Below are 22,043 nucleotides of genomic sequence, written 5' to 3'. Positions count from 1 at the left end.
GCTGTAATTTAGACTAATAATTACCAGACATCACCACAATGAAACATCAGTGTCTGAACTTCTTTGGACCAAACTGAATTTTAATACATTTGGAAAAGGTTGGCCGGAGGCAGGAACCCCGCTCCTTGAGAAAGTCAGCGCACATGTGGAAGCACTTTGGGAAGTGATAAATGATTTGAAATCCGCAGCGTCCCTGAAAATGGAAATGAGGCCGAACAGGTGTTAAATGGGAACCACTGGTGCATTTTGAACAGGAGGGGAGGCAAAACGTCCAGGCCATGTGGGGCCAGATGTGACGGGACCGGGCACAAGATGGGGAGGGCCTTGCTGGGTGCTCATGGTGTGGGATTTGTGATTTTTGGAGCCCCCATGTGACTGACCTCCCCTATAAGACATAACGGATCACTTGTGTCAGCTGTTCACTCCGCCTATCACAAAAAGCGCTTTGGAACCTCTGAGGCTGGTGTTGGTTGACCCAAGATTTGTTCAGATTTCAAAACCGTAGGAAATCCATTCTATGGTCAGGCTGTCAACACCACCAAACCTTTATTCACTGTGTTTTGCTGTAACATTTTAACATTCTTAACTGTCATAGATGAGTGAAAGCAAGTTAGCCACTCTTAAGTGATAGAAACAATAAAACACTCTAAGTTTAATGATTTATAAAGAGAGGCACGAGGCATCTGCCATTGTTTTTTTTTTTTTTTTTTTGTAAGTAAAAATGTGATAATCACCATGAAATGCAAAAACGGTCAGCTTTATCAAAAAGCATTGGGATACCACTCCAGTCTCCAGCAAAAACAGTTTGTCCTCAGACAAGTGTAGAACTGCGGCGTCGGGAAACATGCAGAGGTCTCTTTTTGATTAGATTCCAAACATAGCCACACAACTAGAAAAATACACACCCATAATTATTGATTGCTAAGGTCTCTTGAGATTTTACAACACTTCTAATACAGTGGCTTTCAATTTACCCAAGCAAGCTTGCGATAGAGAGCTACATCACACAATTAAGATGTGATGGGTGCTGCCTTGAACATATTTGATTGATTTATTTTTTTTTAATCCAAAGGCGGTCAGGATCTGGCCGGGGATACCATCCATTCGGTGGGGGTGACCAAATTATTTTATCTGCAGTTCCTAGAAGGCTCAGTAGGTGAACCAAACCGGTACCAAATTCCCCTAAATCTGATCACTAGTGGGAGCTGTTCCAAATGTTATTAGTCATTTACATTGTAAGATAGAATGAATGCATAGTAGTGTGGCCAATTGGGTCATAATTATGGAAAATAAAACAAGTGGGCAAGAGAAACACGGAATCAGGTTTCACTGCTGTACAGTGAGTGGTCTCTCATTTTGGACAATGAAGTGCCTGACACTGCCTCAGTGCATAACTACATGCCAAAGCTTTAGTTTCCTTTCCATACGGACACTTTGACACACACCTTCACACAGTCATATAATGCGATACACGGTTTGCAAGACTTTTCTGGATGAATTTCTTCTTCTTCCCTTTTAACCTGTCAGTCCAATTTCTAGTGCAGATCTCATGGAAACTTTCTCAGCCTGTGCTGAATTGTCCACTTGTTTTCGCACCAACTCTCAAATTGTTTTGTCACAGCTGTCAAAACACGAGGCGTCAACATCGGCTGCGTATGCACATTTGATTGATGTTGATGTGTTCAGTATTGCCTGAATCAGTGAGGGCCGGGCAATGATACTGGACTAGAAAATAGACAGCTGCTGGTATTTTAAGAATATCTCTTCACGGTAATATGGAACGCCGCCCAGATGGAGGTTAATCCTAATCTATACATCAACACATGTTAACTATTTCATTAACCTTGGTGTACAAAGCACGGCTAGGAAGCGCAGGGAGGCTGCATTGTTTTGACGTGACACTGCTGCATGGGAGTTTAATTAGCTGTTCCATTAATAACACAGCAAACTCATTTGGAAGAACCTGTCCTCTTTAAACCAGAGGAACAAAGAGTAGGAGAGTGGAAATCAATCTCGGCTTTGTGCCTGAGCCACTGACCCGTTGACGCTTTGAAGATTGCTGCTGCAAAAAAAGCATCTGAGAAGTTATTTAACTACAAACAGAGCCTACCTTCCCCATTCCAGCTGCATAATCAGCCATAATAAGTGACTGCAAAGGTCCACTTAATGTATTTCTAACACTGGAGACCTGCTAATCCTGTCAGGGGGAATGAGATGGAGGGGGGAACCGTGCAGAAGCCAAGCCACGGAGCTGAGCATTTAACTCCATAACCATGCAGGCAAATGCCTGGGTGCCTTTCACACAAAAAGAGAAAGAGAAGGAGAATAAGCCAAGGTTTCGTATTTCAACTCGAAGTGGGGATCCATTTTTCCGCTTTAGTGCCCATGGAAGAACAGTGGGAATAACAACAACAGTAGCTGTAGCCTGTCTCACCGGTCTGAGTCCCCATAAACCGATGCCATTATCACTCTCTTTATGAGCCTTTAAAGATCAGCTGTGTTCTGGCGGGGTGACGTCAACCTTCTTGCTGTTCTCTGACAAGACGGCTATTGCTGTTTTAAGATTTCAGAATTTGAGGAGTAGGAGCATCTTCATCTTGAGTAGCACATGCAACAACAGCCCTTTGCGCTGCAATTTGTGAATGAACACTTTTTCCCCTGTTTTTATCATTTTTATATATATATATATATATATATATATATATATATATATATGAAAATATATGTATAAAAATAATACCATATGAAGAAAAAAAATTTTAAAGGTTCATCTCCAAAATGTTCTTTCATGTCCCTCAGTTGGGCTGCAAGAGCAAAAAAAAATATGTAAAAATATCAAGAATTTCCATATGGGGATGAATTAAGTGCATCGGTTGTCACTTAAAATAGTAACATGCATATAGCAAATGTGTAGAAGCACTCTCTGGATGTACTTAACCAGGGGAACATTTCCAACCTCAGCGATCCAATATCTCCTGATTAATCGAAGGTGGAAAACATATACAAACAAACAAATGAACTCAAAACAACACACTCAGAACAAGTCATCAGATAGCATTTTTTTTCTCCAGATTTGTTTGTCCAAACACCTTTTATATTGGTCTCTGAAATTCAGGGAGCCCATTAAGAGTTCAAGCATATAATCACATCTCTGTAATGAGGTATTAATTAAGTGAGGGGCATCTATTGGCTCGCTAAATAGCCTCATAAGCAACTGACAGGAGATTTGTGATTTTTGACACCATTAAACAAATCAATATTGAGTTTTGCAGACATGCGCGCCGTCTGTCTCTCTGCGCTCTTTGCCAATCAGTTCTGTGGAATACTAATGAGGGAATTAGCGGCCTCATATTCCGCATGTGTCCCATCAAACAGATCCTTATCGAGTGGGTCTCATTTGCATGGAAGAAGACTCTGCTTTGTAGGTAAAGATTGGACAATATGTCACTCATTATTCCAGACAACCCCGACTCAATCTGCCGTCTGCCCGCTTGTCTTCTATTTTCTTTCATAAATAGCCACTAAACGTTCTTAACCCAATTTCTCATCCTGGAAAGACGTGATGGTGTAACACAATAAATGGACCGATTACTTCCAAGCAGTGGGTTTATCGGCAATTTTTCCTCTCCTATCTCACCTACAAAAGGAGAATGGCTGCTTGCTTGTTGGCGTCTCTCATCACGCTCCTCTGACGCTGCACTAATCATATTCGTGTGTTGGACAATTAAAAAAATCTAATTCTGACTTTAGGTATTGTACAGTTTCGATTCATTAGGTTGCAATTTGACTTAATCTTGATTTGTAATGACTCAGTCAGAAGTTGAAATACACTAATAAGAGAATATTTAGAATATTTATTCAAAGTTCTATTTCAATACATTTTATGTTTCTGTCATTGGAGGGACTGTATTTGCATAATTTTATCCGAAAGAAATTCAGTGGTGTCATAGCAGAACAATCTCAGCGCTGCAAAAGCTATACAACGTGAATCGATACAGAGATGAATTGATATTGTAATGGGAGTTGAAGACGTTCAGTGCACGATGATTGATATTTTTACCCAGTACTAGTACGGGCCATCAGTATGTCTATAATTTGGTTTTAGTGTTCACTAATGATGACGTGGCGGTGTCACATTATGTCAAACCGAGTCCGAGCTGGTTCGTTGCACATCCTTGCAGCATTGCATTCTTCAAGTTTAGGTTTCAGCAGGTGATACCAGAAAGACAGAGCAACTCATTTAATCTGTCTTGGGAGTCCACTCAACAGTGCTCAGACCAGGAAAATGAGTGACAGGGGATGGGCCGTTGTCTTTGTGCCGTGTGTGTGGCCGCGGGGCGCTGTGTTAATGCAGGAGATTGACTCTTAATTGCAGCGGGGAACGCTCATCTTTTCTCATTAATGAGACCGAGCCGGAGTCCAGAGATTTCCTCATCACACAAACACTCCTCCACCGGCCAGGTTAAGTGCTGTTTAGATATCGACTTCCCTGCAGAGGATTTTTCCAGAGCACTGTGTCTCAAATCTTGAACACAAGCAAAGGATATAATGGGAATGAAGCAAGGTTAAGAGAAGGCTGCTGTGAGTGTGTGTGTGTGTGGTGTGTGTGTGTGTGTGTGCGCGCGTGTGTGTGCGTGTGTGTGTCTGTGTGTGTGCTGGGTTGCTGGGTGGGGGTTGCTCAATATGGACTGGTGAACCCTCTTCAGAGCACCTAACAAGGCAGATGAGAAGGCCGCTTATGGGCTCATGTTACTTTTGCACTTTGTCCAGCCTGCAGATCAAAAGACAATCCCAATTTGAGGGCTTTACCAATAAAAAGTGAGTGTTTCTTGATGGACACAGATGTTGCGAGTGAGGCACACCAGAGGAGAGGACATCAGTCCGTCTGTAAGTCTGGAGGTGGGGGCCTGGAAAACCACCCCTGACTCCCCATGATGCATAACCGTGAGGGATTAAAGAGCACAAAGCAGCAGACTGCTTGGTGGAGCACTAAAATGTGCTCCTCTGGGGCTCATTGAAAAATGATTGCCGATTACGTGTTTGAAGTCTGCCAAAGACGAGTTTGCGTTTTTCGTGGCGCGGTGATGAAACTCCATCTCTGCTGCCTGTGCGGACAATTTTCCTCTTTCTTCCGCAGACTGCACTATGATGTGTGTTCTATTGTCCTGCCTGCAGTTGAGGTTGCCAAACTCATTTCACCTCTTGGACCCCAGCTTGACTGGGAGCCAGACAACTTCAAATGATAAGAGCGAATTAAGCGGCTCCTCTCCAGCGGGAATGTTATTATCCTGCAAGAGAGACTCGCTGATTTCCTTATGAGAACAACAGGTGAACCTGTAGAAAACAACTTTCTGTCTATCTAAATAGCAGGTAATGTGGTGTCTTAAATGATAAACTATGTTTTCGCTTCCACTTTGCCAGTGATCTGTTGTGATATTTCCTAATAACATTATTTAGAGCACCATAAATGTCTTTTATCGTCGAGACAATCCTATTCAAGTGAATGTTTTGGTTGGAGAAACATTCATTTTTTTTCCTTTGTTTCTTTCTTTCTGTCTTTTGTCTGCACTAGAGTTACCTCAGTTTGTGGAAGTTCGCAATGTAGTCTCATGTTGTTCTTACCACGCCACTTAGTTGAGGACTTGTGTACAACTGAAACACTCACTTGGTGGAGACAGCACTTCATTCACTTGTCACTTTCAGTGCTGATCCAGGAATGTGGCGCACGCAGTGGAACACATTACCAAACACACTTGGTGACTAGTCGAGACGTCATCTGGGATCGTCTCCAGTTCCCCTCAACCTTGAACCGGACAATTAATATGGCATGCCAGACACCAAACTATTCTTATACATCCATCCATCCATTTTCTTTGCCGCTTATCCTCACGAGGGCCGCGGGGAGTGTTGGAGCCTCTCCCAGCTGTCAACGGGCAGGAGGCAGAGTACACCCTTGACTGGTTGCCAGCCAGCCAATCGCAGGGCACATAGAGGCAAACAGCCACACTCACAATTACACGTTGGGGCAATTTAAGAGTATCCAATTAATGTTGCATGTTTTGGGATGTGGGAGGAAACCAGAGTGCCTGGAGGAAACCCACGCAGGCACGGGGAGAACGTGCAAACTCCACACAGGCGGGTCCGTGCTCGAACCAGGGTCCTCAGAACTGTGAGGCCAACGCTTTACCAGCTGATCCACCGTGCCGCTGATTCTTATACAAGCATGCAAAAACTTATGATCCTATAATATGGTCCCCTTTAAATAGAAACTAGCAAATTGCATGACTAATGTAATCTGACTTTAACTAGGGTCAGTGCAAGTCACCCTGCAGAGACATATGAAACTGTACTTCCTGTGATTAATTGTGCCCAAGGATGACTAATTCTCTAAAGAGAGCTTGAGGAAATCATTTGTGTGAGAGACGATGTCGAGAGTGATGACAAACACAGCTTAGTTTCCTTGCTTGCACATGAACTGACTGCAACGCCAACTTCGAAACCACAGCGCTTCTCGTCACTGTGTATTATTGTGTTACAGCCATTTGTTTTCATTATTGCATCAAAGAGGACATGGTCAAGCAGAGGCCATTTTCTGCTGTAACGAGACCTACATTTGACTCTGCAGTAACTGTGAGGTTATAAAAACAATTGTTGAATTTGTAGTTTAATGAAGGGTTAAACTCACATTCTTATGTTACGACATATGTAAAGAGAAAGGAGCCACTTGAATGCAGTCTGCGTTTAGTTTTCCCCTGTTCTGCGACAAATATGAATCTTCATCTGAGGTAGAAGCTCATATGAGGCAATGTCATCAGTGTAATGTGATACCGCTTGAAATCAGTGTTGGTAAACAAAGCGAAAGGTTTGTTCAGGAGCTGTAGAGGAACTAAGCCAGTTGTGTTTAGTCACCTCCTAGAAAAGCCCAAGGGTGAGAGGTGACGGGAGAAGCTCGCCCTGGCGGACAGGTGGAGGTAAACTGAGAGTTGTACCACCCAAGCGGAGCGTGAACTTGAGACGTGTCCCTCACCGTCCCTTCAAGCTGGAGGTCAGCGCACCGAGATGCTCCAATCGGGAGGAAGGAGGAGAGACCCTTCTTCCCGGGATGAAATGAAGCCACCAGCAGGCCAGGTCAGTCACAATTAGGACTCATAAAATATCATCAAAACCTCAAAAGGTGGCCTGCTATACTCAGGTGGTCAGGATAGAACAGAGCATCTTTGTGCAGTAAGCGGTATCACTCTAGCCTGAGACACACACACCTTTATGTCGCCATTTATCTCATAATCAACTCAATTTTCTTTTCATGGAGAACCTTAAATGTTGCCACTGTGGAGGATCTTGGCCAGAATACAAAAGCGTATTCGGCCAACCCAGAACAAAAGAAAACTTTTTTTTTCCTTTTAATTCATGTACAAATGCAGAAGCGGCTGTTTTCCTAATGATGAATCAGGTAATGTTTGATATTGCTTTAAAATAACGCTGGTTAGATGAGTGAACATATTTGTATCATTCTGACATGAAAACCAACACAAACATTTGCACTGATGTTGATTGATGATATATACAGTATATAGTGTTTTGCAAATGGTCATCAATCTCCCGCAGGTATATGTGTTCATTCTCATAATTTGCAACTTTATTTCAGTAATATTGTGGCTTTTTTTCCTCATAATGTCCAATTTCATTTTCTCAGTATGGCCTGTATTTCTGCCACTATCCAGAATTAGTATTCACACAGTTTTCATGTGTCATAACCTCAACATCCAGCCACTTCCACTCCACACGTGACTTTTTTTTGTTTTTAACTAATCTTGAAAAGACATCATAATATGGCAATAAGCCCAGAGGTTGTTTGCTTTCCAGCAGCATCTCTATCAAAAGCAGCTTTATTGTTTGTTTTTGAAATCCGGTAATTAAGGCAGCTGCAAATTTGTATTTCTGTTGTCTGAGGCCTCAGGCCAGGATTAACAACACTTAGCATTGTAGAATGTAGCCCGCCTCCCTTAAATAGGCTAGATAAAAAAAAGAAAAAGGAAAGATGAGTTTGTGTGCTAATTTTGGGGGGAACAAAGGCTTTCTGAAATACTTATGTAATTGTTCAATAGTGACTCAATCAATCATCCACACACAAAGTCATTGTTACAATGACCTACTCCACGTTGTGACTTACAGCCCATTTTTTTCAGAAACTTTAAACGTACCGTAAACACGTCTTGATTTAAAAAAAAAAAAAACTGGCTGCGTAAATGACTGATGACTAATATTTGTATCTAGCTTTCTGCATGTCAAAGCTTACCACCGACATCAATCACACATTGTCAAGTGAGACAGTTGCAGCTACACCCGCGTGTGGATCGTGTGTTAGACACCAAAGCGATGAACACGATGCCAAAAGGTATTTGGAACGGCCGCATCGCTTTGACACTCATTACCCTACTATTACAAGACTACGTCAAGCATGAACATATTTCTCATTTCTGCAGAACAAAGCGTTACATTATGGCCCAGGAATCCGAAGATGCTCACAAGGGTTGGCTTCCCCGAGGCAGCACCCATGGGTGACAACTCACCTTCCCTGGCTTATTACTCCTGCCTATCAAGCCTCCGCACTCAAACTCTTGCTCAATAAGTGACATAATTTGAGCTGTCAGCAGGAATGACCCAAGAGGAAGTTTTCTGTTAAAACGCCGCTTCTGAAGGGAGATCAAGGTGATAAACCGGATTTGAGCAGGTAATGAGTCATTTTAACGGATTCATCATTTCGCCCAGGCTGATGCGCTGATACCCGCACTGATAATATCAGCTCCAAATTATAGCCTATGAAAATATCAACTTTACAGGTTTCACTGATGTGACAGTAAAGAGATTTTAACTGGAGATTAGGAAGCCTGCGAGATGAGCAGCAACCCACAAATCACAATTGATGTATTTTGCAAGTTTTCCAACTTCTTCTTCATTGTTGCTATAAAATTTAATAGGGAAGGGAAGAAGCAATTACTTAAATTATCTTTGTCCACAGTGACTTTCCACTAATAATTGTAATCAGGAAATTTCAAGGGGAACTAAAGCCTAAATGTCAAAATTTCCTGTGATATTGTACATATCTTCCTTATCTCATGGTGTTTACTTTAATCTACCAAGTATTTATTCTAAAAAAAAAACAGCATCGCCTCGCCTGCGCAGGACGCCATTTTCATGTCGTTGTGTGTGCAAAAGTTCCGAGAATGTGACATGTAGCTATCTGCCCAGCCTTGTGACAAAAGGAAGAAAGTGATGTCACAGTTAATGTCGTTCTTAGCTCGATAAGTCATTTCCTTACATTTGAGCAAGCCTAATTGCTTTAAAAAGAATCCATAGGAACTGCAATTGTGTCAGGCTATTAGCATCAAAGCTAAGTGTGGAAATTCATTTTTGGCTGACTTGACTTGGAGAAGTTGCCCACCAACTGTCACGAGCCTTCGGGGCGCACAACTAGCACCTAGCTGCTAATGTTCATAAGTTATTTGCATGTTCTACTGTTTTTTTTAAAAGCAGGTTGCAGCCAGCGTACTCCTTTTCCACAGCATTTTAATAGGCAAAAGGAAATTCGTCTGCACACCTACATTTAATGCCGCGAGCTGAACACAGCTGCGCTTCCTTCCAATCCATTTTTAACAAACTAGCCTTGCTCAAGTGGAACGCAACGAGCTACTAGTTACATTAAGTGCGACAGCACTTCCTCCCTTTCACTGGAAGGTTCCTAATAACATTCAAAATGGTGTGTCCCCCCCACACCTCCAAAAGTTAAGATTTGGTGTTTTAAAATCTTTTTTTTAAATTGAATACTTTGTAGCTTTCAGTAGAATTTGAAAATGATGGGCTCAAGTACCTTTTTCAAGGGGTTTTATCCCCCCCCCCCACACACACACACACACTCACGCTAGCGTCACCAGGAGTATCAAAATGTTAATATGGTGTTGGCGCTTGTTGAGTCAGACTGCCCTGCAAGTCACATCAAATCCTGTTGAATGAGCAAGGACACGTAGTACCTTGAGGAGATAAAACATGATGTTGTAACACCCTGGCTGCAAATAAACGAAACCAATCATTATAGTTTCTTTAATTACAATAAACTGAAGGCTTTATTTTGTACTTTTTATCCTTTGTTACTGGAAACAGTGAGGCTAGCATTTAATATGGTTGCTATTTGAACATTTAAATGCATGTATTCAAAAAGTTGTTGTTTTTTGCCCCCATCTCTATTCTTTCACCTTAGTGCTGTCGCAAGCCATTTTCTGCTCCACTGCAAATCCTAATTGATGGAGCTCAATCTCAGGTTTATACTTCATGGGCAGATGACATCATTTGATACTGATATGTTTTGCCCCGTTCTTTCAGGCTAATGTTGTTTTGCCAGTCTCGTGGCAGCACATCATTGAGACAAAAGTGTGTGTACACAGAAATCCAATGTCTAAATATTTAGACAATGATTATTTTAATTCAAAACTTCTGAGGTTGACTTAGCTTTTGGAGAAGGTGCTAGTAATTGTTGGATTGTGACACTGTGATGGTGTTGTGTTTGGGCCTCTGGTGCTTTGGAGTCTGTCAGGTTCACATTGTTTGGGAGACTTAAGTCAGAAAATACTGCAGTGTAACTTATCACAGAGATGAATGTCAGACTTTTCCATGGCTTTCCCCAAAGGCTTGAAATCGCTTTACTCATACAATGCTGCAATTGTTGAACTTATCATTTGTCATTTTTTTTCTTAATAACCATTACCATGAACCTCTCATGAAACCTTGAACAAAATCTGTTTTGGGACATTGATCAACCTCTGGTATGTTTAGATTGACAAACTATTTTTCCTCTAAAAGTTAGACAGCAGTTTCTGGGTCAAATTATTGCTATCATAAAACTTGTTAAATTTCAAAGTTTTAAATTGATTCTGCCATTTTTTAATGTCATTTTTTTTCTCTATTGTTAAGTGTGTGAAGAGAAATCAGCGCTTAGCCTCAACGAGGTCATGTCGTCAACAGGTCTAGCTGACCGGAGCCTATTCGCGCTGACTTTGAGTGACAGGCTAGGTACTGGTCGTCAGCCAAATCGGGTTGTAGGCGATAGCGACCACTCTTCATACTCAACCAATCACCTCAACGCTGAAGTGATAGTATGCATGGTATCAATTGAGTCTTACTGCTTTAAGTGTGCATACTTCACGTAACATCCGGTGTATATTTTTCTCTTTTTGTTCTTCAACAAATTTTGCCTGCTTGTCCTTTGGAGTGAATGTCACAATAAAGCCACCGTGAGCTAAATAAAACGTATACGGTATATGGTTCAAAAGTGTTTGTGTAACTTTAGAAGTGTATTTTTCCTTGAGATTCATTGTGAACTGAGTGACATTCGAGGTTCCACAATATATTTGTTGATGATAGATACCATCAAAGACACGTGTCTTTTCAAATAGTCGTAATTTAGGAGTTGTTCTTTCAAGATTAATTTCAGACATCAGTTACTGCCGTTTTATTGGTGCTCATTCTCCAGGCTCACACAGCAGCAGCCTCCCTGAGGGACTGCTAAATCTACCATAAAACTCGGGCTTTAACCCCTTCACCACCTCAACGCAATGCCCCCCACCCAAAAAAAAAAAGATTGTCCTTCAGACATTCACTAATAAACAACAGGTCAGCACCTGCCATGGTAGGTGATTTATTTGACCATGAATGGCCACGATGGGCGTACACTGGTGAGGGTGGTGGGATGTGGGGAAAAAAACGGAATACCTCCAGCTCCACAGCCCTGCAGGCCTGGAAGTCAACGGCCCCCACTGTAAAGCACTTACCACTCACTTCGTTCTGCTGCTTATTTGACTGCTTTCTTTATTTGCCCACTAAAAACGGCCTAATCATTGCTGTTTATCACCAGGAGCTCGTAAAGCGCCTGCAGGATTGACGAGTCACCTCTTTGGCAGGTGTGTGCGTGAGGAGGACAGGGGGGCGTACCCCAGCCGGTGACATCACAATATGAAGTCCGACTCCCTCTCCCAAAGCTGCTAGTCGGCTACCATGGCACACGGCCACAGTGTCATTGTGCAATGAGATCAGACTAAAACATGTTTCCCTCCATCTGTCCGATGGATTGAGATGATCAGAGGAGGTACAGGGCAGGATCCCTGTCCAAGAACCTTAACTAGTGTAGAATTATTGAGGAACAGGAAATTAAAAAATTCCTGCAATGCCGATGCACCACTAAAAGCAATTCCTTTACAATCTTGCTTGTCCCCTGTCTGAACCTTCAGTCGTTGTGGATTCTGTATTTTTTTAGACCACAATAACGTTTTTTTCCATACTGGGGATAGAAAAGGTCTTCACACCCCTTCAAATGCCAGGTTTATGTGCTATAATGACACAAAGACAAATCAAATGAAAACTTATTCCACCGTGAATATTTTATATAGTCCGTACAACGCCACTGAAAAAACTAATCTTTTTTTCAAAGGGAAAGTACAAATAAATAGCTGAGATAATGTGGTTGCACAAGTCTTTACACACTCTTCTAGCAGGCCATGTGACTGTGTTCAGAATAAACAGAATTCAGAATCGCATTCAAAGTTGTCTTAAATGGGTGCCTGTCACCATTTGAAGTAACTCTGATTCACACCAACATCGTCTTTTTGTCCTTTTTTTTTCTTTTGTAACAGAATCTATCTTGTTACTGTTCATAATTCAATCCACTTTGACTAAAGCCCCATTTCCGGCAAAGAAGAAATAGCCCCAAAGTCCAACTCCATGTTTCACCTTGGAGTTGCTAATCCGGCAATGATGACTTTTTTTTTAATTGACAGTTGTGCAAAATGATTCCACTAGCAGTCAAAGCAGTTTGAATAATTAACAGAGCAATAGTCCGGTGCAATGACCATTGTGCAAAGTAAAGATTTCAAGAATTGTATGCAGTTTAATGTGACCAGCAGTGCTGCAACAAGCTTACGCCCATGCTACCCTGAGAACGCCCGATCTCGTCAGATCTCGGAAGCTAAGCGCATTTGGCCCTGGTTAGTACTTGGATGGGAGACTGCCTGGGAATACCAGGTGCTGTAAGCTTCTATCCCCCGGCTAAATGCAGAGGGGTTGTGTCAGGAAGGGCATCCGGCGTAAAACTGTGCCAAACAAATATGCGTTCATCTAAGATGACACGCTGTGGCGACCCCTAATGGGACAAGCCGAAAGGAAAAGAAGAAGAAGTAGTGCTGCAACAATACCGTCAGTATCTGTATTGAATGGTTTGACACAGTGGTGACAGTTGGGTATACAATAAATGACAATACAATATTTTATATTTACTGTATCAAGCACTGATGATAAGGAGCTGTGCTAAACTACTCCGCCTTCTTGTCGCATACAGATGCACTACGCTGCTCCTCTCACATTCATTCCCATCAAGGAAGCGTGCGCTTGGAAATTCACCCTGACGTTCTTCTCTGAAAGTGCACGTTCCCGAGTGCAGCAGAGCAGCGCCAGAGGATGTTTCCGAATTCACACCAAGTTGCCGAGACAGAAGCTAACGCTCTATTCCAACACGGTTCGTGCCATAGACCGTCCTGAAATTGAAAATCCTCCACAGTCCTTCAAATCTGGCATTTGGAGCTATTTTGGTTTGGGTGTTCAGTACTTCCTGAATGGCAAACAGGCCGTAAAAAGTGCAATGCTGTGTCGCTAGCATCATATCATGCATCATCTACGTTGATGGAAATACAACAATTATGATATCACATTCACTGTATGTTGACATCAACCCAATGAGAGCGTAACTGCCAGATAAAAGCAAGGAGCACGCATCCTACAAACTTTACCAGACATATTTGAACTCTATGATTTAAATAGGGAAAAAAAAATTACTTTAATTGCAATCGACATGCGAGCCTTTTGTGTAGTGGACAACTGATGTGGAGTGGACACTTGAGCCCTGTTACAGAGCTGATTGACTATTCGGACACTTTATTATTCCAGAATGGGAGATGAAAATCAACATGGTTCACACGCGCGTCCTGTATTGTCACTACTGATGATTTAACCAAAGGCCTCACACAAGCTGTGGAGGTTACTGCGACCAAATGTACAGATACATCCACATACATTTGAATATAGTTGAAAAGTCACTTTATTTCAAGTATATCTAAGTACATTATGCAGCCCCAATAAACACTTGGGAACATACTTTTCAGAGTGCAAATTCCTAATATCTTCATTAAATATCTTTTTCATTGTTTCTTGATCATTTGTTACAAAGTAACTCATAGATTCTAAATGTGGTTTTTTTGTTTACTGTAAGTATACTATAATAATATCTCGTAAGTGCTTTCCTTTCAACATACAGTATGTACTGTAACTACATTAAGCCTGCAACATGCACAGCTGACTGAAATGTAAGAAGCTCAGTAAGATAAATATATCTACATCTGTCACATAGTTTTAAGTATTGTTTTTAAGTGAACCAAGTCAGACTGAAGGAAATTATTACACCGTGAAATGGCCTTTAAGTTAGACTGTGAGCTTTTATGTGGGTATTATTACAGATTATGTGGTCATATTACACAACTTCCTCTAAGCTGTTAAAGCAGTAACTGTAAAAGCGCAAGCAGGTGGGAACAAAAAACGAACGCAAGTATCAAACTGTGACTGCTCACAAAGTTTGACCCTAAACCTGCATGTAAAATATTAACAAATGGAGGAGGAATTACAGGTGTATTACTTACAATTTCTGCAGCATGTGGGAACAGTTAAGGCAGCACCACTAATATGGCCTAGCGGGCATCTGTCATTAACGGGCTGGCTGAGGCAGGAAGGCAGGGGCACAGGGTGACGAGGACAGGTCAAGCCTATTTGTCCAAGACCTCGGCACACCTTTAAAGGCTGCAAGAGGATGTCCATGTTTCAAAAGAGTCAACCCCCTCCTCTCCAGAAGGCCTTGTAGCCGGGATCACGTACAGGCCCCATCACTCTTCTTCTTGACCAGATCAGGGTCATATGGCATCAGCAAGTAGTTCATTTGTTTTAGCCACCTCGGAGCGCTTGGTGGGTTGTGGGGGGGGGGGGGGGGGGGGGAACCTCAAATGGAAGCATGCACACTGGAGATCATTCTCATAATAGTGTTTTGAAATCAGGTTTTTAATATTTTATCTGTCTGACCTCAAGAAATGAAAAAAATGTCTCTAGAAAGGTCAGTGGATGAAAGATTAACACTGGAAGTCTCTGTGTGGTGTGTGCGTGCCTGTGTGTGCGTGTGCGTGTCTATTCATTGCTCTATGAGGACAAAAGTCAGTTCACACATCACTTGGGACTTCTTGCTATGTGGGCTCCAAAAGCAAATGTAATACAAAATTTACAGGCACTATTTATTCATCTTCCATTGTGCTTATTCTTATGTGGGCTGCAAGTGTGCTGGATTGTATCCCATCTATCTTCAGGCAAAAGGCGGGGTACACCCCGAACTGGTCGCCAGCAAATCGCAGGGCAGATAGAAACAACCAACCACTCAGATTCACACCTACGGGCAATTTAGAGAACAGTATTCAGTTTTCCTATGCTACATGTTTTTAGGATGTAGGCGGAAGAGTGGAGAACCTGAAGAAAACCCACACAGGCACGGACGGGGACAACATGCAAACTCCACACGGGCGGCGCCGGGATTTGAAACCCAGTCCTCAGAACTGTGGGGCAGATGTGCTAACCAGTCATCACCGCTCCGCCTTACAGGGGCTATTCTTTTAATATCTGTGAAGTTTCAACACTGGTCTATTCAACTTCCTTCTGTATGTATTGAGCAATAAATCCTGCTAACGTTACTACACGTAAATGTGACTACTGGTGTTGTAAATACCGTAAATAGTTTCATCCCTAACAAATTCCGTCTTGGCTTTGCTTTTATATTTAAAAGAGAAATAGTGAAATCGGTGTATGACTGATTTTCATCCCTGTCCTGAGTTGGTTTCAGCCCGCTGTGACATCATATTTTCCTTGTGAGGAATATATGAGCAAATGTTTATTGCATATTTACTCAACGTCACAGACTAGACACAGTAATGTCACCTTTTCTGCACTCAAATTGAAGTATAATACACACGCTCCTTTCTGCTGTTTTTGGGCTCCACATATGCAACTGAAGCTTTTCCAGCAGGCATCTGGCTGGCAGGTAACTTGCAGTTGCTTTTTTATAAAAGCTCATTTGCTGATGGGTATGACGAGACTCAAAGACACGTGACGTGAGACTGATTTTCATCGTCCTTCATTTCTGCCTGTGCTAAGTAAGCAGTGTTAAGTCAATCTGGGAGCGCTCTGACTGCTTGGCACCCAAAAAAAAAAAAAATTATAGTTGTTTGAGCAGCGTCTATTTAATGCCTTTTCCAAAGCGCAGCCATGTTTAGCCCTGTCATGTACATTACATCAACCTTTAATTCTGATGCCTCCTACAACAATCACGAAGATGAATTGTCGGGAAAAATCTCAATATACGCACAGTGTGTGTGTGTGTGCATGTGTAAACTCATGCAGCTATTTTTCTCTCTGTCAGAAATGCGGCGTGTGAGTTGTATTTGAAAGGTGGTAAAGCGGCTGAGGCTCTTTAATTTCCCCCCTCTTCACTGGCATGAGGGATGGTTCAAAGGGTGACTCTCTGACAGTGCCTGTGATCGCTCCTCCGTCCTTTATCTGCCTCCCCACATTAGCACGTAAATGAGGCTGCACTTTGGGTTTTGGGAGCCGAAGCGTGCGCAGTGTAAACAGGAGTTGTACTGTTATCGTTATTGGACAGATTTCCGACGCCCTAACACCTCCCTTTCATTAACATTCAAAAAGGGTGCGATTTTGACACGGCTTCTGTTTATTCAGATTTTGAATACTTTGCAGTAGGGATTGTTTGCAAAATACTGTATACATAATACCTCCACTATTGAGTGGCGTTATTGGCAACCTGAGCGCTGCATTAGAGCACAATGACTGACCCAGTAATTATGGGTGTACAAATATTTTTTCTCCGTTAACATGATTTGATCCGAAAGGGGGTTTGGACAAATCATGGGGAAGGGGGCGGAGGGGGTCTTTGAGGGCCAAGGCAATCGACGCTGTCAAGGTGTTCGCTGTAACGACATTCGTTTACCACAACTATTTGTACTTCTACTTTTGAGCATCACAAAATTTGACATTCTCCTGTCGCCCTCGCTGCATGCTACATCACAAATTGGTGCCATTCTTTTTTTTTTCCTTGGAAAAAAAACTGTTTTGGCACCTCTCAAAATGTTGTATGTAATGGAAATTGAAATTAGTAATTTGATCAATAGGCATCTGAATCGTTTTGGTCCTTTTCAGTCATAAGATTTGATTGTTAAGTTCGTTTAGTGACAGCGCTATGTTTTAGCGCGTTCCTCATCTCAACGTGTTTGTTGGCTTGTTTTCTCAGGCCGACAGCGGGGCGACTGCAGTGGGGTCCTGGAACTCCATTGTGATTCGAGCGGAGCTTATCGCATGGGAGTGAACTGGCAGGCTCTTAAAAAGGTATTATATGTGCTCCCGTTCGCCTTCCCTCTGTCTGACAGGAGCCCTTGGGATGAAAGGGAAAAGCTGTGGAAAAAGAGACATCGGTTCCCGACATGGGGAAGTCTTTGTTTCTATTCTCTCCATCCCAAGTCTCCCCAGGAATCCTAATTTCCACCATTCACCTACCTATCGGCAGATAAAAGCTGGTTGAACAGGAAGAGGGGGGCGGGGCTCGCGGGGGGCTCGGGGCTCCTCAATTGAGACAGCTTGTAACCAGTGCGGTTGAGGGGGGAGCGACACAAAGCTGTGGAGTGAGAGGACGTTTGGCACGTAGATCTCCAGTTGCTTTGAATTTTAAACTATCGTTTGGCAAATTATTCCAAAGGACAATTTCACAAGATCCGATCTGAGGTCTGCCATTGAGTCAAGAACAACAACATAATGTGACCTGAGATGATTGTCGCCTCAATATCCAGAAACCTCCCCCAAAACAAGAACAAAGTGTCAGTGCTTGTAAAGAGACTGAGCACCACCGCCCGCTCTCCCTCATTATGCCACTTTCTTTAAACCACCATTCTTAAAGCTGTTTTCTCCTTTTTGGAGGGGCTGGGGTGGCGATGTCCAAGTTCAGCGGATGCCAAGCCTGGCAGCTGATGTCCCTAATGCGGGTGCTTGGCATTAGAATGAAGGATGCCAGTCTCTGGGGAGTGGGAGGTGTTAACTTCTAATGGCTTTCTCTGCCACGGCCCTGACATCTGCGGGGCTCCCGGCAAAGAGAGCGAGGCCTTTTTGAAAAATTAATGGAGCTGAATGCATCTCGCAGCAAAAAAGAAGTCTGGATTAATCAGCACATTAAGGGCTAGCTCCGGATTGGAAATAATTATTGGAGCTGACAAGGTGCAGAGATGCCAGCGCCAGCTCCTTTCAGGAATGCATTTTAAATAGCAGTTTAAAAAGCCTTCAGATGTTGGCATTATCTTGCGTGACCAAATTAGGAGCAAATGAGAAAAGTTTATCTGGCATTTTGGAGTATTGAAAGAGCTTAGGCTTTATAAATTATACAGTGTGGTTCTTGTGTGCGACAGTGTGTGTCTCTTCATGCATGTGTGCAAAAAGATCTTTTCTGCAAGCATAGGATGCAGGAATTGAGGGGGAAGGAATGCAGGTTTCAGATTAAAAGCGGGTGGTTTGTTTTTTTTTCTCGACAAAACTTTAAGGGGGATTAATTTATACAGGTGCTTGAAACCATCATACTATTTGTGCAAATGAAGAGTGGATATCTTAACAACCTGAAAGAGGCAGACACTAAACTGATTAGTGTTGACCACCCATGAAAAGCATGAAGAGGGGGGTGATTTAATAAGCCACATGTTTTTTCCCATTTCAGAAATAATCCTCTCTAATTTTTTGCAGAGAAGTGATTGGGCCGCGTTACGGTCATTATTATTAGTCACTGCATTTTAGCCATCCTCGAGGAGTGCAAATAATACAACGTTCATTGTAACCAAATCAAGGTTAGGCTAAATGAGTCCAAGATGAAGTAGGAGTGAAGTGAACTTTTAACAATTTTACAGTTTTGCAACACCATGATATGTGAGACCAATATGAAATGAAACGTTTCTCTGCTTTTTCATAAAGTTAAATTCCAGCAAGTGAGGATGGCGTTCAGGTACTGAGCCACGCTTCGTGAATGCAATGCATCAAAAGTGCATTTCTGCATTCAATGAACTCAACTCTGCCTTAAAAACAAATAATATGAAACCAATGATTAGCCATAAGAACAGTCACATCTCTTTAGTGGGATGAGGACAACACCTTTGAAGGAGGGTGCGGGGGGGTCTGCGAGGAATTCCAAATGTTTGCCTGCCTGTTTGATCTTTCGAGCACCTCCATCAGATATGTAACCTTGGATAGCAATCTACATGATGGCTGTTAGCCCCTTTTAACTGGAGCAGCTCTCCAGGTAGTAGCAACACGGCAATCGTCTTTACAATCTCTGTTGCGCTGAAATGAAAGGGTCCCAAACGAACCACTGTGTTATGTTGTCTGTGCACGACGCATGACTAAAGTCAAGCCTCGCAACATCGCCGCATACGCAGATGCAATCAGGATTCTGATTCACCTGATTTGTGGGGTACTAATACGATTTCGCTTCTCAACAGGGCTGTGCAAAAGAACATTTTTGTTCAGGCACGCAAATTGAAAAAAATAAATGGGGAAGAGATTGTCTTGATTAGCTTGAAATTACACCCTTATTGAATGATGCACCTGTCACAAATTGACATTTGTTGCGTTGCGCTTGTTTATCTAGCGGTTGTGTTTTGATTGCCGCGTATTTAATATGATACACTAGGCTGTACTTATAATGGAAACGCATATAGAAAACTACCGACTGAATAATTGAATACTACTGAAGTTGACTTCTAGCATCAAAGGAGGGTTTGTGCATGTGTGTGTATGTCATTAATTAATACTCAGTGATAATCATTTCCTCATAAAGGAAAACCATTCTCGGAAAACATGCCTGTAAAATCTGAGCTGCACCTCCATAGAAAGATGACACACACATGTGGTTGATTACCAGCGTTGATTAGACAATGATTGAATCATTTGAAAGATGCTTTTGAAAGTGCGCCGTGAATGGTACACATCAACACACCTGTCATTTGTATGTAATTGCCTGAGCTGTGAAGGTGACGTGGGGATATGATAGTGAGGCTGTAAAGTGGTTTATTCCAACACGGGGCAACAAACGTGCACCCAGGTTAAAGCATGCTAACTCTTAAAAGCTTGGGCTTTACCCGTGGAGAAGACCTTAAAGACCTTAAAAGAAAGTCAGAGTTCCAAAACGTCAATCCATAAACGTGGAATGAGCTGATTTAAGCTACAGGCAGCACTGAGAAAACATCAGGGAGTCTCGATGGAACCTTTTACTGAATTTGCACAAAAATTGCACACACAACGCAACCAAATGCAAGAGGAGCACTACAACGCCTATGCCCGAAGCCCTCTACTAAAGACTGGATGAAGCTGACAAAAGGCCAGATGATTCCCTTGAACTGATGCAGAGAGGGCGAAGTTACGTGCGTGCCCTACTGCATTTTTCCCAAGTTACACAACTGGTCAAATGTTTTCTAAACTAGGTGTTCTCGAAAGTGGAGAAAAAGCTGTGCAAACTCAAGGATCATCATTAAAAATGGCCGTCCCAATTTTCTTCACCCCCAAAGTGTTGTGTTCAGTACTCCTTGTTCAGCAGAGACAGTCATGTAGAGTTCTTGACGTCAACCAATAGCTCTCCAGTAACAGAATTTATTTAATCTATTTTAAGATGATTCAAAGCCAGTGTAAAGACTTTCAAATTGGAGTTACAGTGTATGCTCTGACTGCTTTGTTCTGATCCCAACCAGAGCTGCAGCATTCTGAACAAGCTACAGCTGTTTAATGCTCTTTTGGGGGACCCCAGTCAGAAGACCATTACAATAGTCAAGTCTACTTGAGATAAAAGCGTGGATGAGCTTCTCCTGACTTATTGATCAAGTTTGTGTATGCATGTGTGAGCTTGTGTGTGTGATATGTTTGAGCGAGAAAGAGAGGGAGAGAGGGCGGGCCCGTAGGCCTAAATTGCAGACTTTTGTTTGAGAACATGTGGCTTTCTTGTGTTGTTTGGTTGGTAAACTTGAGTCAAACATCATTGTGGTCATCATGGGGGATTGGCGCAACGGTACATGGCGCAGAAAAAAACAAAAGTGATCGTGCATATAATTATTAATAAGTGAAAGTAGCGAACAGCATGTACCTAATTGTACTGGAGTAAAAGTACCTTCTCTTCTGAACATAAATGCTCAAGTAGAATTAAAAAGTATGTTTCATTAAAACTACTCTAATAAGTACAATATATCCAAAAGTAAATGCAATGGAGTAAATGCAACGTGTTACTACCCACCTCTGGGTTTAACCTTGCCAAGTACATCACAAACACAATTCTCATGTTTAGCTATTACTGTAGTTCCTTGTTTTTTTTTTTTTACAGTTCCTCATAACATACTGTAAATATATATTCATGCAGTGCATTTTATTTCTTTGTGATGTCAATCATTGTTACCTAAACATTCTTTTTTATAATGTCAACTAATTTGGTCTGGTCCACTTGTATACTTTTATAAAGTTTAATTTAATAAATATTGAGTTGTATCGAATGTCAACAGGGTGAAAAAAAAATGTTGATACCACATTTAAACCCAACTTTTGCGAATGCTTTTCACTTACTGAAAATGTAAATGAAGACCGTTATAAACTCCGTCCATCCACATTTTATGAAATTATGGTTTTATGATTTCCATTTCTCCAAATATATTAATGTGCTGATCTTTACACTCTCTCTCTCTCTCTCTCTCTCTCTCTCTCTCTCTCTCTCTCTCTCTCTCTCTGTCTGTGCATGCACCTGTTGGTGTCTGACCATGTGAAAAGTTCATTTGTACATGGTGATATGGCTTGCTGATTTAAACGCTCCCTCCACAAATGAACGATCCCTTCAG

General features: G+C 42.1%; 1 pseudogene; it reads left to right on the top strand.

Moving 5' to 3' along the window:
• Window positions 1-12,961: 12,961 nt before the first annotated feature.
• LOC133510306 (5S ribosomal RNA) lies at window positions 12,962-13,080 on the top strand (annotated as a pseudogene).
• The last annotated feature ends 8,963 nt before the right edge of the window (window positions 13,081-22,043 follow it).

The sequence above is a fragment of the Syngnathoides biaculeatus genome, chromosome 12, assembly GCF_019802595.1.
Source record: "Syngnathoides biaculeatus isolate LvHL_M chromosome 12, ASM1980259v1, whole genome shotgun sequence".
Lineage (NCBI taxonomy): Eukaryota > Metazoa > Chordata > Actinopteri > Syngnathiformes > Syngnathidae > Syngnathoides > Syngnathoides biaculeatus.
The sequence above is the reverse complement of the archived record's forward strand: the minus strand, read 5'-3'. Positions and strand labels throughout refer to the sequence as shown.